The 10,759-nt window shown below is 39.7% G+C and overlaps 1 long non-coding RNA gene across 1 annotated transcript in view; it reads left to right on the forward strand.

The window, feature by feature from the left end:
• The first annotated feature begins 5,317 nt into the window (after positions 1 to 5,317).
• LOC136055162 (uncharacterized) overlaps positions 5,318 to 10,759 on the forward strand; it is a 56,417-nt gene continuing 50,975 nt past the window's right edge. The window contains exon 1 of the long non-coding RNA XR_010622813.1: positions 5,318 to 5,373. This is a non-coding gene — a long non-coding RNA (uncharacterized LOC136055162). The remainder of the gene's footprint in view (positions 5,374 to 10,759) is intronic.

The raw sequence follows: 10,759 nt of genomic DNA on the forward strand, positions 1-10,759 counted from the left end.
GTACACGGGACCCTACCGGGGTGCCCTCGGGGATGAGATGGCGGCTGGGAGGCGGGAAGCGTTTGGAGGGACCCGGAACGCTCCGGGCGGCGGCCCCGTGGGAAGGGGATCCAGCGGCCCCCACAGAGCCTGCCCTCTAGGAGCCTGCCACTCAGCGCGGCCAATGTGCCCAATCCCGCGCGCTCCTTCAGCACCAGGGACAGGCGCTGCTCCCCTGAGGCCGAGGTGCGGCCGGGCCCGGCGCGGCCTGAGGGCCCCCGGTGCTGCGGTGCTGCCGGGACAGAGATCCCGTCGGCGCGGATTGTGCTGTAGCGATGCGGTTTGCAATCAGGCAAAATTGCAGAGTGGTCGTGAGGTGGCTCTTTGTGACTGCTGTTGTCTTGAGCTGTACGTATACCGCAGTATTTTTTTAAACTGATTGTTATCGGGTAGTTAGCAAGTCTAGTTGCTATCGTCTGCTGGGTTGTTCTTGAGGCAGCTGTGAAACTGGACTGTAAAATGCGTCACTCAAATCAATTTATTTGAAGTCTGTGTGCGCTCGTCTAGTAACAGTGACGTGTAGTGGAAATGCTAAGGCACAGCTTGAAGCAGTGATGGAGCACTTGGTGGGAAGGCAGGGCCAACCCAGGGGAGTTCAGGTGCATCCAATGTACCTGAGTGACCAGAAGGAGTGGATCCACCCCTTCCCAGACCTCATTTAAGAGTTGGCAGTGGCAGCAAGGTTATTTTGTTAGAGTTTTCTTCCTATCTGAGGCTTTTTGAGGGTAAGCACCTTCTTTTGCTTAGTTCTATGTTTACAGCTATTACATTTCAGTGAAAGCTCGCTTACTGTATCCTAGGGTCTTGTTGCTCTGTTGTTATTGTTGCCTTTTTTGTTGCACTGATGCTATCTAATTCAGGTTATTGTGTATTTGTTTATACTGATTCACAAAATTAGTGGTTAGTTTCAGGTGAAACTGCACTCAGGTGATTTAAAAGTAAGGTACTATTTTGTTGAGATGTTTGAGTTAGAAGTGACCCTTAAAGGGACCCTTAAAGGTCATCTAGTTTCACTCCCCCATAGTGAACAGAGGATCTTGGTTAGCATAATAGATGACCTGAGTATCTTTTGCTTTTGCTAAAAAGCATCTGAACTTTAAGAGCTGCTTAATTTTTTCCTGTTCTGAGTAATGCTTTTGCTGAGTTGGAAGCCTCCATCTTGTACAAGTTAATAGCATTGCATTAAGGGCACGTGATCCCCTTTAGGAAGATTAGGTAGGAATAAACAAGGGCAGAACCTGATTTGACTTTATGTGGCACATGGCAAGGCACTTCTGTGTGCTCTGAACTTATTCTTCTTGTGCTATAGACATTTAAAACACTCATTGTACTTTTAATAGCATGCTTAAGGAGTAAGGGTTATAACTGTCAGAGACTTCGTACAGTGGATCTGTACTGATGAATTTCAGAGTGAGAATATGTGCTCTGTTATTCTTTGGGTTAGCCTTTGCCCTTTGCAGTCCTAAATTCCTCACTAAGTCTGCTCTTAGAAGCCCTCTTTAAGCAGTAGGATCTGCAAAATAGCAAGCAGTTCTTCTGCATGTGAGCAGACTTTGTGATATAGCGTGCATAGTGGTTTGTGTTGGGAAGCACTTTTCGTATGGAGGGAATCAACTTATTTGGTGACTAAAAAGTGGTGACTGGTTAGGTTACTCCATTCTATGTGAGATAGAAAAAAATCATGAGTATTTAAGAGCATTTATTTGAACTTCTGCCAGACTTTATCAACCTTAATTATCTTTTAATTTGGTCTGTTTTCAGTTTATCCAAGTAAACTTGTCTCTCCATTCTAGCTCACCATTCAGCTATAGATGTATGCATCATGAACACCCTCCCACCTGTTTCACTTGTTATCGCTGTAATTTTTGGTTGAAGGCTGATAATCCACCACTACATCTTTCTTAAAACAGTCACTGCTAGCTCTCTGATTATGGAAAGAGGGTCACAGTTTGGAACCTCTATGCAAAGACATCAGAATTTTGCCTTGCAATACTTCAAGTGCAAATAGCATCCTTGTTTATGTGTAAATTGAGTTCTGTGGCAAACTGAATTGCCGGGATTGCAAAGGGACTTAATGCCATACTCCTGCTCAGAGATTATTATTGCCAAAGTAATGGCAGTTAAGTATCAGTTTGTTCAGTTTGATTACTTGGTTCCTCGATGTGAAGATTTGTTCAGTTGATTGTGTTGGGTTACTGAAACAATTGTGGCCTCTGAAGACTGAAGTACTAGCTGAGGAAACCAAACCAGGTGACTCTTCCAAATATTGGTTTAACTCAAGCACTACTTTTCCTTCAGAACTAAATAATTGTGCAAATGTTGAAATACGCATTCTAGAAGCTTTTTAAATGAATTACTTTGAAACAGCTGTATTACCTGTAGGCTATCAAAATGGAGAGACTGTCCATTTCACCTACCAGAACAAACAAACCAGAATTAACAAACATTTTGCTTTGTTGTGGGTATGTTCATGGTCTCAAAGCAGTAAATCTGTGGTAAGGAATGACCAACTCTTTATGAGAGTTTTTCATCTAGCTGTAAACAGAACAAATGAACTTCCCACCTTTATTCTCTTGTATTTTGTTGCTGTTAGGCAAATGGGCAATCTGACAAAATGACATCTAACATGGTAACGTACATGAAATAATGGGGTGTTATTAATTTCTTCCAAGTGAAGCCATTGATATTCATCAATGCTTCCTGAGCATTTATGGGGACCAAACAGTGGATATGAGCTCAGTTACACAGAGGGTGGTGTGTTTCAGCAGTGGCAACAGTGATGTGAAAGACAAGCCATGTTCTGGACAGCTGTGCAGATTTTTACGAACATGGCATGCAGGCTGTTGTTCGTTGCTGGCCAAAGTACATAGCTAATGGTGGTGACTGTGGAAAAGCAGTGTTTTGTATCTGAGAATTTTCTCTGACAGTGTTATTGTGCTTTCTTTATATGTTGTGGCTTCCATGGAAATAAGAGGCATTACTGTCAGAACAACCTATATATTTATGATATCAGTCTCAATGTTTTATTTCCACATCCTTCCATTCCTTTCTTAGTGTTTTCAGCAGTACTGGCAGAAAAGGAGGAACTGAGCTCCAGACAATTAGGGATAACAATCCTAAATACTGTGAATGTTGATTCCTATGGACCTGGAGTGACTTGGGTCCCCACATTCTGTGTTGCCAGAATTCTTATCTGTTCTTGTATTTATTCCTCATTTCCAACTACTTTTATGGCATAAGATTATGCTAGCAGTAGCTGTTAACTCTTATGGTTCAGATTTTTACTGTATGTGTGTGTTCAAGATCTCCTGTTGTAAGAACCAGCTGGACTTAATACATCCTTTGGTTTTTCAGTTTGAGGTAGAGCTGCCCACACAATCTGTGGATGCCCAAGTGGTGGTGTAATATGTTTGGAAGAGTTACAGAGGCTTATGGCTGGATTAGAATGGCAGTGTGAGGGGGGGGCATGCTAGCTGCTGCAATCTTGTGTGATCCTCAGTGAATGTGCTGTGTACTGGTTTCTAAGAAGTAAGACAAATCCAACTGAGTTAATTCAGAGTGGTTTAAAATGACAGCTGTAAAGTTTTTGAAGAATGGCAATTCAAAATTTAAAGTATTATGAACTTGCTTGAATACCCTGTTACTGTTTCAGTTTCTAGTGCAGGACAAATGTTCTGATGAAATGTGTTCTCTATGGTGAGTTTTTTTCTGAAATGAGGTTAATTAAAATATTAACAGACAAATTATACCCTAATTCAAGGAAATCTGGTGGAACCAATGTTTCCTGGGTAGAACTGAGCCACTAGCTCTTGAGGAAGGAAGCAAGGAAAGACAGGAGCCTGTAAGTCATACGTTGAAAGAGGAAGATAGTGTCCTCTTGACTCCTCAGATCACCAGTATCCTGAGTTTCATTTGCATGGATTCTGCAGAAGTTGAAATTATTGTTGTAGTGTTTAGTCTGAGACTTGCCAAGTGTTTCAATTGCTGAAGTTCCACTGAGTGTTCCTTGAACAAACAAGAGCCTTCTTCCAGATGAGCATCCACTCCTGTCTGGTCTAGAACTGTGAACAAAATACTGCTATTTGGGACAATTTCTTCAGCAAGTAGGAAACCAATCACTGAGACACAAAATGGTCAGTAGGGGATGTTGCTTTATTGCCATAGGGCTTTCTACTTTTTGTTTTAACAGTATTATTTATCAAATTCAGAGGTGACTTGAGATCCCTGTAAAGTTCTTTAACTTAGTTGATTTTCCTTTCAGTCATCTTTAAAAAGTTGATTAAAAAGTTACATTTCTCTGAAACCCATTTTCCATTAGGATTTATATCATGTGACTCAGTTATTATGCAGTATGTTCTTACTGATGTTAATCTGTTCCTACCCATATGACTTCGCTGGATAGGCCATGTGGCTCTGTCCATCACTTCATAAAAGAACTGATCTCATTTAAACCCCAAATCCTGTATTTCCTAGAAATAACTTCCAACAATGTTGAATAATCAGCTGTGTTGTTTTGGAAGCTCTTGCAGTAATTTCATTTTTAAAATCTAGAGTTCAGGCAGCTCAAACTATTGCCACATTCATGACCTGCTGCAGTAAGCAATTGCCTTTGTGCTGTGACCCAGTGTGATGAGGATTCTTTCCCTTTCAGGAGGCAGCATAATGAAAGGAAGCTGCCTGATACAACTCTCTAACTCATGCTGCGGCCTCCTTAGCCCCTTCTCTGAAATCATTATGATGTAGGTTCTGCACATAAGACAAGTCAAAGAGCTTTGAGTTGCTGGGGGGGAGGGGGGAGTAGGGAGAAATCTGATGGTAACCATTGTGTTCCTTTGTTAAATGATCTATGACAGGAAGGAGAAGGAGCATTTTGCCTAAAGCTATTGTTTCAAACTATTTCAGTCTGTCTTTTTTACGATTCCTTTATTTTGATGTGCTGATGGCTATCCTGAATTGCGTTTTCTTTTTGGCTTCCTTTCTTTTTGGTCATCTTCTAAAGTGATGATTTGGTATGAAGCAAGAATTGAGATTTATTAAAATGAAGTTCCATGGGATATTTTGTTTTTTAATTCCTTCGGACAAAAACATTCCTTGCTGTGTGCAGTGTGAACAGCTTTTATTCCCAAAACTAAATTGAAGCTAACTTCTCATCTGATGAGAAAGAAGTGAACATAAAGTTCCAGGACCTAAAAGATTGATGATTATCTGTTTGCTTATTTAGATGGGGAATGATTTTCAGAAGTCATCTGTGGAATGATCACTGTATGCCACTCCGTTGCCTGAACCCTTCATAGGACTAAGCTCTCTTCTTTCTTCACTGAACAGCAGCAGAAAGTGAATTTTAATTAGTGTGTCTGGAAATCCTTATTTCAAATAAGGTATATGTATATGCTAAAAGGGTTCTGACCTGTGCTTCTGTCCTCAACTGAAGTCTAAGTAACAGAAGAATAAAAATGTCTTTAAAATAAATGTGGAATGATTATTATAAACCTGATTCCATCTGTCTACATGCATAGATTGAGGCATATGTAATTCCTTCCAAAGTCAAGAGGGGTCTATATTAATTAATGCTGGTTTTAGCACCCAAAGGATTTGGGAACTGCTTGGGTGCTAGAAGAGTGAACTAGCGAGAACTAGAAGATGGTGGCACTTCTGAGAGGTGGGACTCTGGGGGGGATGGCTGCTTGATCAGAGAACCTGCCTGGTATAATTATCTTGGCTTGTTTTATGCCTTTTTCTTACTTTTCCTCATTTTGCATAGTATGTCTAATACAGACAAATAAGGGGGGAAGTATTACAGAAACTGAGTTATATTCTATTTTTTGGTCATTTCCCAGTTATGTGTCTTGACTGGTCTAAAGTGTACTAATACTAATAAAAGTTAGATAGAGAATAGGTGCCCTCAAAATCACAACATGGCATTTGGCTTATGTGTTAGAAGTTCTAGAATTCTACGGTGATAACCATATTTTCCAGGCACAGGGAATGCTACTTTAAGTTTTTAAGAGTAAAATCTTTGTTGCTTCTTTTTATGGCTGAGCCCCACTGTATTCTTGGAATTTGAACTTGAAGAGTTGCCTTATTTTAAGCCTTTTGACATGAATGGAGTTCTTTTGTGAATGGAAGCAGAAGCTGGCCTTGAAAAGGGGTAGTGTGTGTGTCTGGGCGGGGCAGAAAAATCAACTTGATGTTCAGAGCAGCCTGTGCTGTCATTTTCTTTGAGGTTTCTTTCTAATTAATACACAGGGATAGTTGTGACAATTCTATAGTTTGAGTTTTTAGTGTTTCATCCTGTTAATGCTACCCTTGTGTGCTGGATGACTCCACTGGTCAATGACTCCCTTCTCTCACTGTTTTTGTCCCATTAATATTACAGAAACCTTACCAATCGGGCCTCAGTCTTCTTTCAAGGACTGCCCACTCAAAATTATCCCCAGTAAATCAGTTGCTTACCCTCAGGTCCATTTCAATGCCTTCTTCAGAATGATACAGTAGAACAATATTTGATAGTTATTTTTTTTAGTGATTTTTAATATACAAATTCCTCAAGGGGATGTTAAGCTTTGGGTTCTTTAAAGAATGTACACGATTATTCAAATGGCTGTACATTTTACTATTAAAATGTTCAATTTTACTGTTGTACAGGTGTATTTTACTTTGTTACGTGATAAATGAAGTCACCCTGGTGAACGTCTCTTTAAAGTATTTAAGTAACTTTTGAGAATATGAATTACTATGCATCCCTTACACACTTCAGTGCAGTTTCTGACTTTCATCTGTAATTATTTAACAATGACTAGGTTAGACTTCTCTGTAAGTATATAGTAAAAGGGGAAAATGTGAACAGTTAAAGTTGTATTTCCAGTTGTGAAGCTTAAAACAAGTTCCAAAAATGGAGAGTAGGCTTATGAAGAGGTTATTATCCCTAGTTTACACCTAGAAATACACATAAGAAAATGAACGGTTTGCTTAAGGTCACCCAAAAGATGTGAAAGCCCACAGAAACAGGATTTTGGGCTTTTGATTCCAACTTCTGTGTGTGGTTGTGCTGTTGTCCTTTTTCATGTTTGTGAGGGTTTTTTATACTTAAGTGCTTAGTAGCCTTAAGAGGAATGCAGTTTGCAGAAGGCTTTAAACAAAAACTTGAACTTTGGAAATGCATTAATATACAGTTGCATGGTTAGCAGTAAATAAACTGGGAAAAGTATTGATATATTCAGTGAATTTTAGTACTGACCTGATGTACTTTCAACTCTTTCAATTCAATTATGTAACCTGAGGGGTTATGTAAATGTTTATGCATAGGACTATCTTTGGACATCTGAAAAGAAATATGAAAAAAAATGGGTTATACCAGTCCAAAGGGTGAATCTGGGCAAGAGTAGTACATCTTAAAGTACTGATATTTTTTCTAAAAAGTGCTTTTGCATTGGATGCATGGTCACTCTATGTAAACATTCAGGCTCATCACTTTGTGGAAGGGTATGGGTTTTCTGTTCTATTTTTCCAGTCAATTGAAAATACAGCAACTGTAAATATGTCTGTAAATGTCCCACAGCCTACTCAGAAAACATCCTGCATGGAACTCTGCATAGGAGCACTTGTTCAACCCAATGATGTGGTCCCAGATTTTTGTTGCTGAACTGCAGTCTTGTATACATGTGGAAGTTACAGTGAAGACTAAACACTGAGGGAAATGAGTAACAGCTTTGTGGATGAAGCGTGCTTTGCAAAAGTTCTGTCAAACAACTTTTTTACATGTGTGTCAAGTTTGGGTGTTGATGGCTGAATATAATCATTTCTGACAAAGTGAGATGTTGAAGTTGGATGGTGATACTGAGAGCAGATCCTTTGTGGAAGGGAAGAAACACAAATTCAAATGATTTAAGCCTGATAAAATTAATAAGTGTTTCCATTAATTCTAATTATTCCTGAAATTATAGTTAGCATTGGAAGATTTAATTCAGCTTTTTTTTTTGCTGTGACTTTGTTTCATGCTTGCGCATTTATTCTAATAGCTGAAATGAAGGTGGATCTTAATGTCCTCCTATGTAAAGTCTCTTTGGCAAGGGATGGTTAGAACTTTCCTGAAAGGAGTCAAAAATACTTTTGGTGCCGAATCTGAAGCAGGTACTGCTGCGTGCGTAGGGTAAATAACTGATGACAAACTTTTCCTCAGTCTTCAAGAGGAATGAATCCCCTTCCATTTTTCCCAGTCACTGATCCTGTTTTTTCACCAAGGATGAATCTTCACCTTGAGAGTCAGTCTCATTGCTGAAAATGTTTGTAGTTAGTATGTCAACTGAACACTGTGTGACCAGCTTTGTGGTTGAGCATCACAAGGTCCCGATATCTCTGTGCACAGTGAGGTGATATCAGTGTTTGGAAAATGTACTAGCATTTTCCTATGCTGACGTAGATCTTGCACCATTTGCTTTGCTCTGTGAGCCAGGTACATAGGATTCCTGTGTCATGTCTCCAGCACGGTTCTGCTGTTGACATGACAGGACTGCTGTAACAAAGCTATTATTTTTCAATAAAAAACATCTTTTTTTCTAGTTTTTGCACTTTGTGTTAGACTAATTAGGCTAGATTTGTTCTTGATAAAATTTACTGGGTTCATTAGTCTTACACTGAACATCTGCTCATTCCTTTGTCCTTCTAAGTGATATCAGAATTCACAGTTGTCAAGATTTACAAGTTGTCCTATTTGCAAGTTAGTGAGTGCTTAGGCTAAAAATTTGATAGGAGATGAGGAAGGCTTCATAACCTTTTTTGTTCGGAATCTTTAGTGTGTGGAATTGTGGCCCTTGCCTGAGACTGCTAGGTGTGGCCTGTACTCACAATTTTTTTCTTTATTTAAGGTTATATAAAGCACTTTATAACATGCAACTCTTTCTTCACATTCCTATAATGTTAACAACGGCAAGGCTGTAAGCAAAAGTGTTTGAACAGGGATACCTGTTGCTCAGCCACTGGAATAACTGATACTAATATTGCTTTGCAGAAAAAGGACCCCTCTCTTTGGAGTCCTGTGGAAATAGCTGTTTCAGGAGTGGGGGCATACAGCTGCTCTGTCTGGGTTACTGAAATGTGATTTTCTTCCTCTGAGGGATCAGAGATGGATGAGGGCTAGCTATGCTGCAGCTTTTCCTGGAATGTCCTATGCAAAAACATGGCACCAGCCACATTAAGAGGCATGCATGATTTATTCACAGTATGTCTTAAAAGCTGCAAAGACACTCAAAAAACATTGAAGGTGCTTTTTTTTTTCCTGGATGCCAGACTTGCTGTTGGCTTTACATAGTATTTGAAGAAAAGCGTTCTTTGCTATCAGAGTGGGGAGAAAGCTTTCCTTTCTGTCTACTACAGTAATTTTGTAGATCTGTGTTTACAGCTCTGCTCTGCAGGTCCTTTGATAGCAATACATGAGAATGTGTGGAAAATTTATTCAGTGTCATGTGTTATCCCTTTTTAGTCCAGTGCTGATAAAAAGTAGATTGTGAAAAGTATGGTGATTTAGCCTATAACCTGCAAAACATAGGAACTAAGATCCTTGACAATATGTGAAAGCTGGAAAGACTATCAGTTTGCCTTTGCCTTTTTAGGCACTGCTTCAGGCTTGTCTTGCCACAGGCTTTTATTACACTGGTTCTTGGCACCTTTTTATAGGACCACAGCAGTTTTGCAGAGTTATTTGGAAGATCAGGCCAAATATTTTCACTTGTGACCCAAGTCTGAATTTGAGCTCGAGCCCATTGTGGTAGGGAGCCTGTCAACTCACAACACTGCTCGCTGTTCCCTTTGCCAGCAGGCTGCTCTGTGAACAGCTGCTGTAGCATGAAAGGCCAAAGGGAAGTGCCTCAGTTTTGCCCTAGTCCTTTCACACCTCCACGTCACTGGAACATGCCCAAGTGCATGGCAAACAGCAAGCAGTCTCACCAGTGCAGAACAGCCTGTACAGTTGACTTTAAATGAAACATGAATCATCTCAGTCCTGAATTATTTTAATCAAATCAGTCATCTCTGTTAAGGGGTGTAAAGAGACAGCAAAGCGGAAAGAATGGCTGCCAAATAGAGGATACAGGACACAAATAAAGCTGCTAAGATGAGATGCAATAAGAACTAATGATTTATTCCAAATGCCACTGGGGTTACCTTGCATATGACTTGGTGAGAGATTTAGGTGTAATGAGTTCTGTAGGCTTTTCCATAACTGATTTTGGTAGTGCTAGTAGAAGTAAAGGAAAGGTGAAGTTGTTAGTTTCACAGGGAGTACACACAGGAGTTTAAGTGCTCCTAAACAAATTCTCCTTAATTAATATATGCTTTTCAAACCTCTTGTAAGTAGACAAGCACTAACAGCTGCAATTCTTTTTATAGATACAAACTAATCTCTAGTACATGTTAGAGCTGAAGGATAGAGAGAACAACATGCTGTGGATTCATAGGGCTTTTCTAGCTGTCAATGTATTCTTTTAATACTCTCTGAGAGTGGAAGGGAATGCAAAAGAGTGGAGAGTGTAGTCTTCAAGAAAATTAATTTGGAACAAAATTGTAACAGGAGTGAAAAGTCTAGCTCTTAGTGGCTTGTCATATACAAATGTTTCTTATTAATACAAGAAAAGCCACGTGTAAGCTTTGACCTAATTTCTTAACAGATTCACCCTTTTGAAACCTGTGTGAAATAGTTAGTACTCACTAGCATTTCTTCTGTATT

The sequence above is a fragment of the Cyrtonyx montezumae genome, unplaced genomic scaffold (genome assembly GCF_038088225.1).
Source record: "Cyrtonyx montezumae isolate F1298 unplaced genomic scaffold, pur_monq_1.0 scaffold_4, whole genome shotgun sequence".
NCBI lineage: Eukaryota > Metazoa > Chordata > Aves > Galliformes > Odontophoridae > Cyrtonyx > Cyrtonyx montezumae.